General features: G+C 49.8%; 1 protein-coding gene across 1 annotated transcript in view; it reads right to left on the bottom strand.

Annotated features, from left to right (window-relative positions):
- Positions 1-15,286, bottom strand: part of LOC149972479 (tRNA (32-2'-O)-methyltransferase regulator THADA-like) — a 109,859-nt gene that overhangs the window by 38,551 nt on the left and 56,022 nt on the right. Inside the window, exon 11 of the mRNA XM_090218045.1 lies at positions 3,119-3,297. The gene's annotated coding sequence lies outside the window, so the exon portion shown is untranslated. The remainder of the gene's footprint in view (positions 1-3,118; positions 3,298-15,286) is intronic.

Raw genomic sequence — 15,286 nt, 5'->3', positions numbered from 1 at the left:
CACACACACACACATTAGGGATGGGCATTTGAAAGAATGTCTGTGTTCAAGTACTCTCGTCAACAAAGAATCTTGAGTTCTTGCAATGTTAGTGTGAAATGAGGCTGAGAGCAAAAAAAAGTTTGCAGTATGCTATCCATTTTTCCAATTAAGCCTACTGGTTGTTTTGAAAATGAGACTCCCCCCCCACATTTAACCTGCTACATGAATAAAAAAGAAGCAATCTAATACAAACCTTGAATCGAGTACTCCAGCCCATCCCCGGCACTCACTACTCCAGCCCATCCCCGGCACTCACTACTCCAGCCCATCCCCGGCACTCACTACTCCAGCCCATCCCCGGCACTCACTACTCCAGCCCATCCCCGGCACTCACTACTCTAGCCCATCCCCGGCACTCACTACTCCAGCCCATCCCCGGCACTCACTACTCCAGCCCATCCCCGGCACTCACTACTCCAGCCCATCCCCGGCACTCACTACTCCAGCCCATCCCCGACACTCACTACTCCAGCCCATCCCCGACACTCACTACTCCAGCCCATCCCCGACACTCACTACTCCAGCCCATCCCCGACACTCACTACTCCAGCCCATCCCCGACACTCACTACTCCAGCCCATCCCCGGCACTCACTACTCCAGCCCATCCCCGGCACTCACTACTCCAGCCCATCCCCGGCACTCACTACTCCAGCCCATCCCCGGCACTCACTACTCCAGCCCATCCCCGGCACTCACTACTCCAGCCCATCCCCGGCACTCACTACTCCAGCCCATCCCCGGCACTCACTACTCCAGCCCCTCCCCGGCACTCACTACTCCAGCCCATCCCCGGCACTCACTACTCCAGCCCATCCCCGGCACTCACTACTCCAGCCCATCCCCGGCACTCACTACTCCAGCCCATCCCCGGCACTCACTACTCCAGCCCATCCCCGGCACTCACTACTCCAGCCCATCCCCGGCACTCACTACTCCAGCCCATCCCCGGCACTCACTACTCCAGCCCATCCCCGGCACTCACTACTCCAGCCCATCCCCGGCACTCACTACTCCAGCCCATCCCCGGCACTCACTACTCCAGCCCATCCCCGGCACTCACTACTCCAGCCCATCCCCGGCACTCACTACTCCAGCCCATCCCCGACACTCACTACTCCAGCCCATCCCCGACACTCACTACTCCAGCCCATCCCCGACACTCACTACTCCAGCCCCCCCGACACTCACTACTCCAGCCCATCCCCAGCACTCACTACTCAAGCCCATCCCTAACACTCACTATACTATGACTTGCCTGTCCTCTCTCCCTAGGATATTCGCTATACTCGACTTGAGTGGGTTGAATCACTGACGTGATCTTCCTGTCTGGTTTTGCAACCCCACGAGGCTCGTGCGGTGGAGGAGATCTTCGTGGGCTATACTCAGCCTTGTCTCAGGGTAGTAAGTTGGTGATTTGTTGATATCCCTTTCCTGGTGTGGGGGCTGTGCTTTGGCAAAGTGGGTGGAGTTATATCCTGCTTGGTTGGCCCTGTCTGGGGGTAAGTTTGGATCTGGCAACAGTGTCCCCAGACCTCCAAGTCTCAGTCCCCAGTATCTATGCTGTAATAGTCTATGTCCTGGGGGGCTAGGGTGGGTCTGTCCCATTTGGTATAATTCTCTTGTCTTATCTGGTGTCCTGTGTGATCTCAGGAATGCTCCCTCTAATTCTCCTCTTCCAGAGAACATGTTCCCTAGGGCCATGCCACAGAACTACCTGCCCTGACGACTCCTGGCTGTCCCCGCCCCAGTCCACCTGGTCATGTTGCTGATCCAGTTTCTGCTGTGGTTATGGAACCTGTTCACCAGACGTGCCCCTCTCTCTTTCTCGCTCACTCCCTCCCTCTGGCCTTAAATGGCCATGTACTCTTATAATCTTCACCCGACAGAGCCAGAAGAGGACTGCCCACCCTTCGGGTCCTTCTTCCTCTATAGGTTTCTTCCCAAGTTTCTGCCTTTCTAGGGATTTTTTCATAGCCACCGTGCTTCTACATCTGCATTGCTTGCTCTTTGAGGTCTTTGGTGTTTTAGGCTGGGTCTCTGTAAACTGCTGTTGTAAAAAGTGCTTTAGAAATATGATTGATTGACAACAGAGGGTCTTCTTCCCTGTCTAATATGGTAGACAGAGGTGGAGAGAGTGTGAGGGCTGAGGAAATGAAATTATTTTGAGGAAACACCGGTTGCAAGCTTTGGCTCTACTGTAACACCCCATGGAGTATACACGCATCACATGGATCTTACACCCATCTTATCCTCCCTGTATGTTCTCAAAGTGGTCGTCTCTATTTCTCTCCTCCCTCGACCCTCCCTCCCTCTCGATCTCTCTCTCTCCTCCCTGGCCACAGAGACACGGCTCTCCTGTCATCCTCAACTCCCAGAGAGAGAGGGACATCTGTGAAAACTCCACACACATGGCCACCATGACCGGAAATAAAATAAACCCTGCTCTCACAAAGCCACCCGTAAGCCTCTGCGAGCCCATCTCTCCTTTTCTGGCTCCCATCCCTCCCTCCCTCTCTTTCTTTACTTATTTTTTATGCTCCCTCGCTCCTACTCACTGTATACTCTTTCCTTCTCACCCTGTCTCCATCGCTCTCGCCCCATTCCTCTCCCTCTATCCCACAGACCTCCCTGAAACAAAGTGGTTTCTTGTCTTAAATACTGGCTATCAAATCATAACTGTCAGATCATGGAAGGAAAATACAAAACAAAGCTATTAATTCCTCCCCATGACACTAACACCCCCGATTTGGGCCAAGCTGTCCCATTATGAGTAGACTGTAGCAATGTCTCATTAGTATGTGTTGATATTACTGTGTGAGTGTTCACTTGTTGTTAGAGTGTGTTGACAATACTAAATCTGTATTTACCCTGGACTGTCACAGTGTGATAATGGGGTTGATGGGATGTGCACTGTGTGTTGACAGGATATGTTGAGAGCTGTGTCTGCAAGTGTGTGTTGAAACTGTGCATACTGTGTCAGAAAGTGTGTACGCGTGCAAATGTGTGTGCGTTGAGACAGTTCATTATTTTTCAGTGTGTGTTGCCAGTATTAGAGAATGGAATGGGTTCTAGACCTGGAATAGGGTTCCGTGGATGTGATGGCTGCCCGGTCCCTGGGTTCTAGGTCCGGGTTCCAGAGGCAGGTCCTCCAAAAGGGTCTGGAGGGTGGAGGTGGACTTGGGTTACCATGACGAACGGGGCCAGGGACCGGGCAGCCATCTCAAGGGTCTGTTAGACCACAGAACAACCACACCTGGAACACACAAACAGACAACGCAGGTTAGAGAAGAGGGATTCTAGCAAATACAAATGTATTGGTTGCATACACATTTAGAAGATGTTATATTATATAACATATACACACAGTTGAATTCAGAAGTTTACATACACTTAGGTTGAGTCACGAAAACTCATTTCTCAACCACTCCACACATTTCTTGTTAACAAACCATAGTTTTGGCAAGACGGTAAGGACATCTACTTTGTGCATGACAAGTCATTTTTCCAACAATTGTTTACATACAGATTATTTCACTTATAATTCTCTGTATCACAATTCCAGTGGGTCAGACGTTTACATACACTAAGTTGACTGTGCCTTTAAACAGCTTGGAAAATTCCAGAAAAGGATGTCATGGCTTTAGGAGCTTCTGATAGGCTAATTGACATCATTTGAGTCAATTGTAGGTGTACCTGTGGATGTATTTCAAGGCCTACCTTCAAACTCAGTGCCTCTTTGCTTGACATCATGAGAAAATCAAAAGAAAATCAGCCAAGACCTCAGAAAAAGAATTGTAGACCTCCACAAGCCTGGTTCATCCTTGGGAGCAATTTCCAAAATGCCTGAAAGTACCACGTTAATTTGTAAAAACAACAGTACGCAAGTATAAACACCCTGGGACCACACAGCTGTCATGCTGCTCAGGAAGGAGACGCGTTCTCCTAGAGATGAACATACTTTGGTGCGAAAAGTGCAAATCAATCCCAGAACAGGATTGACCTTGTGAAGATGCTGGAGGAAACAGGTACAAAAATATCTATATCCACAGTAATATATATATATATATATATATATATATATATATATATATATATATAAATAAATAAATAAATAAATAAATAAAGAGTCCTATATCAACAAATCCTGAAAGGCCGCTCAGCAAGGAAGAAGCCACTGCTCCAAAACCGCCATAAAAAAAGCCAGACTACGGTTTGCAATTGCACATGTGAACAAAGATCGTACTTTTTGGAAAAATGTCCTCTGGTCTGATGAAACAAAAATATAACTGCTTGGCCAATGACCTTCGCTATGTTTGGAGGAAAAAGGGGATGCTTGCAAGCCGAAGAACACCATCCCAACCGTGACGCACAGAGGTGGCAGCATCATGTTGTGGGGTTGCTTTGCTGCAGGAGTTGCTAGCTAGTATAAAACTTATCTTATAAAAATCAAATCAACCTTAACATAATCACTAGTTAACTACACATGGTTGATGATATTACTAGTTTATCTAGTGTGTTCTGCGTTGCATATAATCGATGCGGTGCCTGTTTATTTCTCATCGAATCACAGCCTACTTCTCCAAACGGGTGATGATTTAACAAGCGCATTCGCGAAAAAAGCACTGTCGTTGCACCAATGTGTACCTAACCATAATCATCAATGCCTTTCTTAAAATCAATACACAAGTATATATTTTTAAACCTGCATACTTAGTTAATATTGCCTGCTAACATGACTTTCTTTAAACTAGGCAAATTGTGTCACTCCTCTTGCGTTCCGTGCAAGCAGAGTCAGGGTATTGCAGCAGTTTGGGCCACCTGGCTCGTTGCGAACTGTGTGAAGACCATTTATTCCTAACAAAGACCGTAATTAATTTGCCATAACTGTATATAATTATGACATAACATTGAAGGTTGTACAATGTAACAGCAATATTTAGACTTAGGGATGCCACCTGTAGACTTAGGGATGCCACCTGTTCGATAAAATAAGGAACGGTTCCATATTTCACGAAATAATAAATGTTTTGTTTTCGAAATTATAGTTCATTAATATTTTCAAATCCGCAAACAAGGGACCGCAGCATTTGTGGAGCAATGGATAACGATACTTCGAGGGTGTCTGTTTTCGATGTGTTGCTGGTTCGAGCCCAGGTAGGGGCGAGGAGAGGGACGGAAACTATACTGTTACACTGGCAATACTAAAGTGCATATAATAATCCAATAGTCAAAGGTATATGAAATACAAATGGTATTGAGATAAATAGTCCTATAATAACTAACTACAACCTAAAACTTCTTACCTGGGAATATTGAAGACCATCAGGAACCATCAGCTTTCATAGGTTCTCATGTTCTGAGCAAGGAACTGAAACGTTATCTTTTTTACATGGCACATACTGCACTTTTACTTTCTTCTCCAACACTGTGTTTTTGCATTATTTAAACCTAATTGAACATGTTTCATTATTTATTTGAGTCTAAATTGATTTTATTGATGTATTATATTAAGTTAAAATAAAAGTGTTCATTCAGTATTGTTGTAATTGTCATTATTACAAATAAAAAAGTATTAAAAAAATAAATAATAATAATCGGTATCGGCGTTGAAAAATCATAATCGGTCGACCTCTAGTGCACGCCTCCTGAGTTGGACTAAAGTCGGACTCCAAATATCTCTTCTCTCCGCCGGTGGCGTCTTGGAACAGCCTCTGGGATAAGTGGAATTGCCTTGGGGGTTACGAACAAAGGATCCAATTTAGGAAAGTCGTATTTATGGTCAAAATGCTGGTGAGTTACAGCTGCTCTAATATCTAAAGGTTCTTTCCAGCTGTATGTCAGAATGCAAGAAGTGTTCTGAGCTAATAATGTGAGAAATAACACTTCTTTTTTTTTTATACTGCAAAGTTGCTCAGGAGCCAGTCGACCATGTTTGTCGGCGTCATCTTGTCCTATGAAAGCCTGCACACCTACACAGCTTTGTTTTAGTGAAACTTCAGGACTGTTTGGAGTTTAAAAACATTTACCATTAGAAATCCTATATTCCCTAACCCCTAAAACTAAACCTAACCCTTAAGCTTAAAATAGCATTTGAACAAATTCAGGACCTGAAAAAAGTTCTGACTTTTCAAAAAAAAGTTAGTATTTTCCTACCTTTTCAGGACATTCAGGTGAATTGTTAGAACATTGGGGTCCTGATAATGTAGCAAAACAAGAACACACACACACACACACACACACACACACACACACATCCCTGTGTTTGGGTGAATAGTATATTGTAGGAGAACAACTTGTTCCAAAACTCCAAACAAATTAGTGGACTGATATCCGAGTCTGAATATACAGCACACCTATTCAAATAGTTAGCAGGGAAGTAGGATGACCTTTCACCTACACAAACAGTCCTCTACTGTATTATACTGTACATGGAGGTGTAAGGGGACGTGGTCACTGGTCACTCACCCTTATTAACACCTGCTAAAATTAGCCTTGTTTACAAGTGACTGTCTGTTTGTCCCTTCTTTAATGTCACAACAAAACTGGCATGGAGGCAGAGTGGGTTGGATCTGGTTGAGATGTTTGAGGGAGGTGGGAATAAGGGCCTTTTGGCTGACTGAGGACCGATTGATAGACTAACTAACTGACTAACAAAAGTTAATCTACATTAAGACAGACAGAGAGACATTGTCACGCCCTGATCTGTTTTCACCTGTCTTTGTGATCGTCTCCACCCACCTCCAGGTGTCACCTGTTTTCCTATTAGTCCCTGGGTACTTATTCCTGTGTTCCCTGCTCGTCTTTTACCAGTTCATCTTGTTTGTTAAGTCAACCAGCGTGTTTTTTCCCGGTCTCCTGTTTTTTCCTCTGAACCTGCCTGCCTGACCATACTGCCTGCCCTGACCTCGAGCCTGCCTGACCATACTGCCTGCCCTGACCTCGAGCCTGCCTGACCATACTGCCTGCCCTGACCTCGAGCCTGCCTGACCATACTGCCTGCCCTGACCTCGAGCCTGCCTGACCATACTGCATGCCTGACCATACTGCCTGCCCTGACCTCGAGCCTGCCTGACCATACTGCCTGCCCTGACCTCGAGCCTGCCCTGACCATAATGCCTGCCCTGACCTCGAGCCTGCCTGACCATACTGCCTGCCCTGACCATTCTGCCTGCCCTGACCATACTGCCTGCCTGACCATACTGCCTGCCCTGACCTCGAGCCTGCCTGCCACTCTGTAGCTCCTGGACTCTGACCTGGTTTTGATATTTTGCCTGTCCACCCCTTGGATTGTAATAAAATATCAGAGACTCTGACCATCTGCCTTTCGTGTCTACATCCGAGTCTCGCCTTGTGCCCTTACAGACATGGCCTCTGCGTATTGTTTGAATAGTGAGAAATCAGGCTCACTAGGGCTTTTCAGCATATCATTCCCCAGCCAACACTCTGGACCACCACATGGAACATGTTTACACACACAACCTCTTCATTCTCATCCGCAAGCCTGGGGCATTGGGGGGTAAGACTTTGGGGTAGGAGGAGGGTTGAGGAGGGAGAGGAAATTAAGAGGTGAGGGCTGGGAAAGGGATGCAGGGGTGAAAAACTAGAAGAGGGAGGAAAGGCAATAGTTATGGGGTAGGACAGTTAGGGGTGAGGGAAGGGAACTTGAGGGTGAGGTTGGGGAGGAGGGGTGAGGTGATAGGGAGTTGCTGTGACGTTGTCTGTTTGCGTCCTGGGCCTTCGCGTGTGTGTGTGTGTGTGTGTGTGTGTGTGTGTGTGTGTGTGTGTGTGTGTGTGTGTGTGTGTGTGTGTGTGTGTGTGTGTGTGTGTGTGTGTGTGTGTGTGTGTTTTACGGGGCCTTAGAGGAGCTGAGTGCTTTACAAGCGGCCCTCGCCATGCCGCTCTGCTCTGGAAACTCCAGCGGGCTGTTCCAGAACAACAACAGCAGAGGAGCGTCAATCCATCACCGCGGATTAAGGAACGGAATGTCAAAATGAAGATGCTCTGCTACTTGGAGCTTTAGCTTGGCCTGGAAGATATGTTTACAACACCCACAACTGCTCCTCCGCCCTTTCTCTATGATACGCGAGCGAGCACACACACACAATCAATTGGGGTTCCAGTGATACTGCTCTACTTACAGAGAAGGAAACACCCCTTAGGGATGTAAACAGTGAAATGTCTTTGATTAAATATTGCCTGTTGAAATGGCCCACTCTCAATGGCCCTGTTTCACCATATAAATAAGAACCCATTTGTTTGGACATTCATGAAACACAATTGAGAACTGTGTACTCGCCGATAAATATTTTTTACATCCAAAGCCACAATAACAAAAAAGACATGGCATGATCCAACACCAATAGTCTAGAGGGCAACATGACCTTATATACTCCGTGTGTAAGAAGAGGGAGCGAGCGAGAGAGGGGGAGAGAGAGTGAATGGAAGAGATAATAAGATGTGGACAAGGGGAGCCTGTTTAGACACAGAACACAACCTCTCAACAAATGGTCCTTCACCTGCTGTGTTATAACTCCCAGACAAACAGAATACAGAGGCCCAGAGAAAACAGTTATCATTCCTCTGCTCTGAACTGCCACACACACACACACACACACACAGTATCATCTAATGGCCAACCACCCTGCCCCATCAACCCCCCCAGCCCCATTTGAGCCCCATATGTTAACTATCAGTGCTAATTTGTCTCATTAAAACTCTTTGGAGAGGAAGTGACAGTTTGTAGGGTGTAATTTTAGAAACAGGGCCGTCCGAAGCTGTCTCCAGGGGGTCACGGAGAGGGACCTGCGCTACCCGCCAGCCCAGAGGAGGTGAGGGCTAGAGGGGGCATCTGGGGCTCATTGGGGTCTGGTTTCCTCCCCAACGAATGTCTCTCTACCGTGTTAACACTAAACTAGATCAACTCTGAGCCGTAATGGAGTCCGTCAGGAAGGAATTGGCACAGTTAAATAATGACTGTTACGGTGAAATGGGATAGCCAGAAGAGGGACGGGAGCAGAGGGAGAAAGAAAGAGGAGGTGGGAGGGAGCGAGGGAGGAAGACACGCACAGAGATGCTTGGTCTGGATAGTGGAAAAACGATAAACGGTATCAGGTTAGTCAGAAGCAGTGCCAGTCTGCCAAGGGCACAGAGAAAAAGAGAGCGAGAGAGAGAGAGAGAGAGAGCGAAAGACAGATAACGAAGACAGCCTGTTCATCTTCTACAGATGGAGGGAGTCACGGGGGAAATACTGCGACCCAACACACAGCTGATCTGTCTAGTTATCACGATCATCGTCGTGGTCATCGTCATCACCCTTACTGACGAGAAGCATTGCAAAAGCTGAGCTGATAGCTCTCTCGCATTCCTCTGTCAGCGAGAGGTGAATCAGAGGAAGGGAGCTGGGGATGAGAAGGATGGAGGGAGATCGAGATGAAAAGGTGGATTAGGACTGCTGAGCTGTTCTGTCACAGTGGGGATAAGTCCTGGAGGTAGAGATGTAGAGGGGGGGGGGACAGATACTTATCTCCCTCCCAGACACGTCCACACGCGCCTGATTGGGGGGGGGGGGGGGGGGTAGAAGCAGAGAGAGGGAAAGAAAGAAAAAAAGGCCAGAGTCTGAGCAGCCAGGGCCCTGCTATATTTAACATCCCCAACATATGGGCTTAATTTGGGTGGATGTGCGCTGCATACCTCCACTGACAAGAACCAGCCAGCACTCTGAACCTTGAGCAGTTAACCCCCGCAGTAACAGACCAGACCAGCCATACACACACCCCTCCATCATCCCTTTACCTCTATCCATCAGGCAGCATAGAGAGTTGGGTCAGAGAGGCGACTGAGCACATAATTTATACATTATATTGAGGGGGGGTGGGGGGAATGTGGGGCCTAAAAAACACAAAATGTCTGTTTAAATCATTTAAGAGCTACACCATAAAACATAACAAAATGAGATCCTACTCAGAGTAAAGCAGCTTGGCCTGGGCTCTCTTAGGGGTTATTAATAGGTCATTACTCATTAGCTAGCTTTTTCTCATTCTGTTACAGTAAAACTGCTGAGGAGTGTACGGTACGTGTGTGGGAAGATCACAATTGAATACTCCCTCCTGTCGTCTCTCCTTTGTCTCTTTCTCAAAAGCCATTGGAGAAAGCCAGAGGTCCCTCTCCTCCCTCTATCCCAGGCACACAAGCACACACAGCCTTCCTTCCCATCCTCCTCCTCCTCCTCCCTGCCTACTAATAGTCTAAGGAAGTGGGGGGGGGGGGGGGGGGGGGGGGACCGTTAACGTTTAGAGGAAAATAAATCCCTAACCGAAAACCACGAACAGGTCCCGATAACAATCATAAAAGGGGAAAAATACAAAAACTTAACAAATACCTAATGCAACAATGCTGTTCCGTTCGTAGGAGGAGATACGCATCTTTCAAATTATTTGCCAGCACAACCGCAGGTAATCGCCGTTAACAGTTGGAAATATTCCAGAATGAGACAGCGGCGATGTCCTGTACGGCAATGCTTTGAAAAGGTTAAATGAGGTGGTGGGGAAATAAATGCTAACTTGGCAAGGTGGAATTAAGCGACAGAGGCAGCACAGGTGCCAAAGCTGAACCATCTGAAACGGAGTCACCGTGAGACCCAACCGGTTGCTAGCAGCAGAGCGGCAAGGGACAGCGTGAGACCCAACCGTTTGCTAGCAGCAGAGCGACAAGGGACACCGTGAGACCCAACCGGTTGCTAGCAGCAGAGCGACAGGGGACAGCGTGAGACCCAACCGGTTGCTAGCAGCAGAGCGATAAGGAACAGCGTGAGACCCAACCGGTTGCTAGCAGCAGAGCGACAAGGGACAGCGTGAGACCCAACCGGTTGCTAGCAGCAGAGCGACAGGGGACAGCGTGAGACCCAACCGGTTGCTAGCAGCAGAGCGATAAGGGACAGCGTGAGACCCAACCGGTTGCTAGCAGCAGAGACATAAGGGACAGCGTGAGACCCAACCGGTTGCTAGCAGCAGAGCGACAGGGGACAGCGTGAGACCCAACCGGTTGCTAGCAGCAGAGCGACAGGGGACAGCGTGAGACCCAACCGGTTGCTAGCAGCAGAGCGATAAGGGACAGCGTGAGACCCAACCGGTTGCTAGCAGCAGAGACATAAGGGACAGCGTGAGACCCAACCGGTTGCTAGCAGCAGAGCGACAGGGGACAGCGTGAGACCCAACCGGTTGCTAGCAGCAGAGCGATAAGGGACAGCGTGAGACCCAACCGGTTGCTAGCAGCAGAGCGATAGGGGACAGCGTGAGACCCAACCGGTTGCTAGCAGCAGAGCGACAGGGGACAGCGTGAGACCCAACCGGTTGCTAGCAGCAGAGCGACAGGGGACAGCGTGAGACCCAACCGGTTGCTAGCAGCAGAGCGACAGGGGACAGCGTGAGACCCAACCGGTTGCTAGCAGCAGAGACATAAGGGACAGGGTGAGACCCAACCGGTTGCTAGCAGCAGAGCGACAGGGGACAGCGTGAGACCGAACCGGTTGCTAGCAGCAGAGCGATAAGGGACAGCGTGAGACCCAACCGGTTGCTAGCAGCAGAGACATAAGGGACAGCGTGAGACCCAACCGGTTGCTAGTAGCAGAGCGACAGGGGACAGCGTGAGACCCAACCGGTTGCTAGCAGCAGACGAATAAGGGACAGCGTGAGACCCAACCGGTTGCTAGCAGCAGAGACATAAGGGACAGCGTGAGACCCAACCGGTTGCTAGCAGCAGAGCGACAAGGGACAGCGTGAGACCCAACCGGTTGCTAGCAGCAGAGCGACAAGGGACAGCGTGAGACCCAACCGGTTGCTAGCAGCAGAGCGACAGGGGACAGCGTGAGACCCAACCGGTTGCTAGCAGCAGAGCGATAAGGGACAGCGTGAGACCCAACCGGTTGCTAGCAGCAGAGACATAAGGGACAGCGTGAGACCCAACCGGTTGCTAACAGCAGAGCGACAGGGGACAGCGTGAGACCCAACCGGTTGCTAGCAGCAGAGCGATAAGGGACAGCGTGAGACCCAACCGGTTGCTAGCAGCAGAGCGATAGGGGACAGCGTGAGACCCAACCGGTTGCTAGCAGCAGAGCGACAGGGGACAGCGTGAGACCCAACCGGTTGCTAGCAGCAGAGCGATAAGGGACAGCGTGAGACCCAACCGGTTGCTAGCAGCAGAGCGACAGGGGACAGCGTGAGACCCAACCGGTTGCTAGCAGCAGAACGACAGGGGACAGCGTGAGACCCAACCGGTTGCTAGCAGCAGAGACATAAGGGACAGCGTGAGACCCAACCGGTTGCTAGCAGCAGAGCGACAGGGGACAGCGTGAGACCCAACCGGTTGCTAGCAGCAGAGCGATAAGGGACAGCGTGAGACCCAACCGGTTGCTAGCAGCAGAGACATAAGGGACAGCGTGAGACCCAACCGGTTGCTAGTAGCAGAGCGACAGGGGACAGCGTGAGACCCAACCGGTTGCTAGCAGCAGACGAATAAGGGACAGCGTGAGACCCAACCGGTTGCTAGCAGCAGAGACATAAGGGACAGCGTGAGACCCAACCGGTTGCTAGCAGCAGAGCGACAGGGGACAGCGTGAGACCCAACCGGTTGCTAGCAGCAGAGCGATAGGGGACAGCGTGAGACCCAACCGGTTGCTAGCAGCAGAGCGACAGGGGAAAGCGTGAGACCCAACCGGTTGCTAGCAGCAGAGCGATAAGGGACAGCGTGAGACCCAACCGGTTGCTAGCAGCAGAGCGATAAGGGACAGCGTGAGACCCAACCGGTTGCTAGCAGCAGAGCGATAAGGGACAGCGTGAGACCCAACCGGTTGCTAGCAGCAGAGCGATAAGGGACAGCGTGAGACCCAACCGGTTGCTAGCAGCAGAGCGATAAGGGACAGCGTGAGACCCAACCGGTTGCTAGCAGCAGAGCGATAAGGGACAGCGTGACACCCAACCGGTTGCTAGCAGCAGAGCGATAAGGGACAGCGTGAGACCCAACCGGTTGCTAGCAGCAGAGCGATAGGGGACAGCGTGAGACCCAACCGGTTGCTAGCAGCAGAGCGACAGGGGACAGCGTGAGACCCAACCGGTTGCTAGCAGCAGAGCGATAAGGGACAGCGTGAGACCCAACCGGTTGCTAGCAGCAGAGCGATAGGGGACAGCGTGAGACCCAACCGGTTGCTAGCAGCAGAGCGACAGGGGACAGCGTGAGACCCAACCGGTTGCTAGCAGCAGAGCGACAGGGGACAGCGTGAGACCCAACCGGTTGCTAGCAGCAGAGCGATAAGGAACAGCGTGAGACCCAACCGGTTGCTAGCAGCAGAGCGACAAGGGACAGCGTGAGACCCAACCGGTTGCTAGCAGCAGAGCGATAGGGGACAGCGTGAGACCCAACCGGTTGCTAGCAGCAGAGCGATAAGGGACAGCGTGAGACCCAACCGGTTGCTAGCAGCAGAGACATAAGGGACAGCGTGAGACCCAACCGGTTGCTAGCAGCAGAGCGACAGGGGACAGCGTGAGACCCAACCGGTTGCTAGCAGCAGAGCGATAAGGGACAGCGTGAGACCCAACCGGTTGGGTCTAGCAGTGCCTGCTAAATGACTGATGAGTTTCCAAATATCCACCACACTTATCAAGGTGTAGTACAACCTATAGGAAAGAGGGAGCGAATGCTCCAGACAAGAAATAGGCCTACAGTATTCCATATGCGCACACGCATATCTACAAACAAATTCATTGAATGAATTATTTATTATAATGCCTACTTATCGAAATGTGTGTTGTGTTTCATGTTTTGTATTGTATTGCGTTGTCTGTTGTGTGTTTGCGAAGGAACCCGGGAAGATTAGTCTTGATGTACAACCTGGTATCTTAATCACCTGAACTGAATAGTGACAGACACTCTGAAAAATGACGGTAATTTTTTCAGACAGACACTCTGAAAAGTAAACGGTCGTCTTCGTTTGCTCTGTACATCCTCATGGAGCTGTTTACGTGACATTGTGACGTTATGTGGTGTTGACTGTGTTTGTTGTGTCTGCTCTGTTCGTTGCTCTCCGCCAGTCCATTTTCCCTATAGTGTCAGAACAGAACGTTCCATTAGGGTGCATCTGACATCAGATTCCCCCGCTCTTACTGGCTGATGGTACGAGTCAGCGGGGGGGGGGGGGGGGGGGGGGGTGGAGAGCGAGGGAATGGGAGTGGCTGTCAGCTCCTGGGCTGTTTTCAGGTGCAACGTTGGAATAATATTTTTCCGTCTTTCCTTCCAGCTCCAAGAAGTGAGAAGAATGTGCGAGCCTAACCGCAGTTTCCCACGCGTCTGCCCGGACCCTCCCGACGCAGCGAGGCAGGAGGAGTAGAGATAAAGGAGTGGGAATCTGGGAACGTCATGAGATATGGAGACACACAAACTGCCGCTTGCACACACACACACGCAAAACACCTACGCACACACAAACAGCCTCCACACCCGGCTAAATACTGTCCTTTATTGACCAGAAATTAGGTCTACTATATTCTTGGAACTGTTACGGTTGGGGAAAGCTAAACTCAGCAAAAAAAGAAACGGCCTTTTTTCATGACCTGGTCTTCCAAAAATAATGCTTCCCATGCCTGTTCAATGAACCATAAACAATTAACATGCACCTGTAGAACGGTCGTTAAGGCACTAACAGCTTACAGACGGTAGGCAATTAAGGTCACAGTTATAAAAACTTAGGACACTAAAGAGACCTTTCTACTGACTCTGAAGAACACCAAAAGAAAGATGCCCTGGGTCCCTGCTCATCTGCGTGAACGTGCCTTAGGCATGCTGCAAGGAGGCATGAGGACTGCAGATGTGGTCAGGGCAATAAATAGCAATGTTCGTACTGTGGGATGCCTGAGAGAGCGCAACAGAGAGACAGGACTGACAGCTGATCGTCCTCGCAGTGGCAGACCACATGTAACAACACCTGCACAGGATCGGTACATCCGAACATCACACCTGCAGGACAGGTACAGGATGGCAACAACAACTGCCCGAGTTACACCAGGAACACACAATCCCTCCATCAGTGCTCAGACAGAGCTTTTAGGCCTGTTGTAAGGCAGGTCCTCATCACCGGCAACAATGTTGCCTATGGGCACAAACCCACCGTCGCTGGACCAGACAGGACTGGCAAAAAGTGCTTTTCACTGACCAGTCGCAGTTTTGTCTCACCAGGGGTGATGGTCGGATTCGTG

Source organism: Oncorhynchus mykiss, chromosome 23, assembly GCF_057628025.1.
Source record: "Oncorhynchus mykiss isolate SJ-2025 chromosome 23, ASM5762802v1, whole genome shotgun sequence".
NCBI classification, from domain to species: Eukaryota; Metazoa; Chordata; class Actinopteri; order Salmoniformes; family Salmonidae; genus Oncorhynchus; species Oncorhynchus mykiss.
Note: the sequence above shows the minus strand (reverse complement) of the source record. Positions and strands in the feature narration are given on the sequence as shown.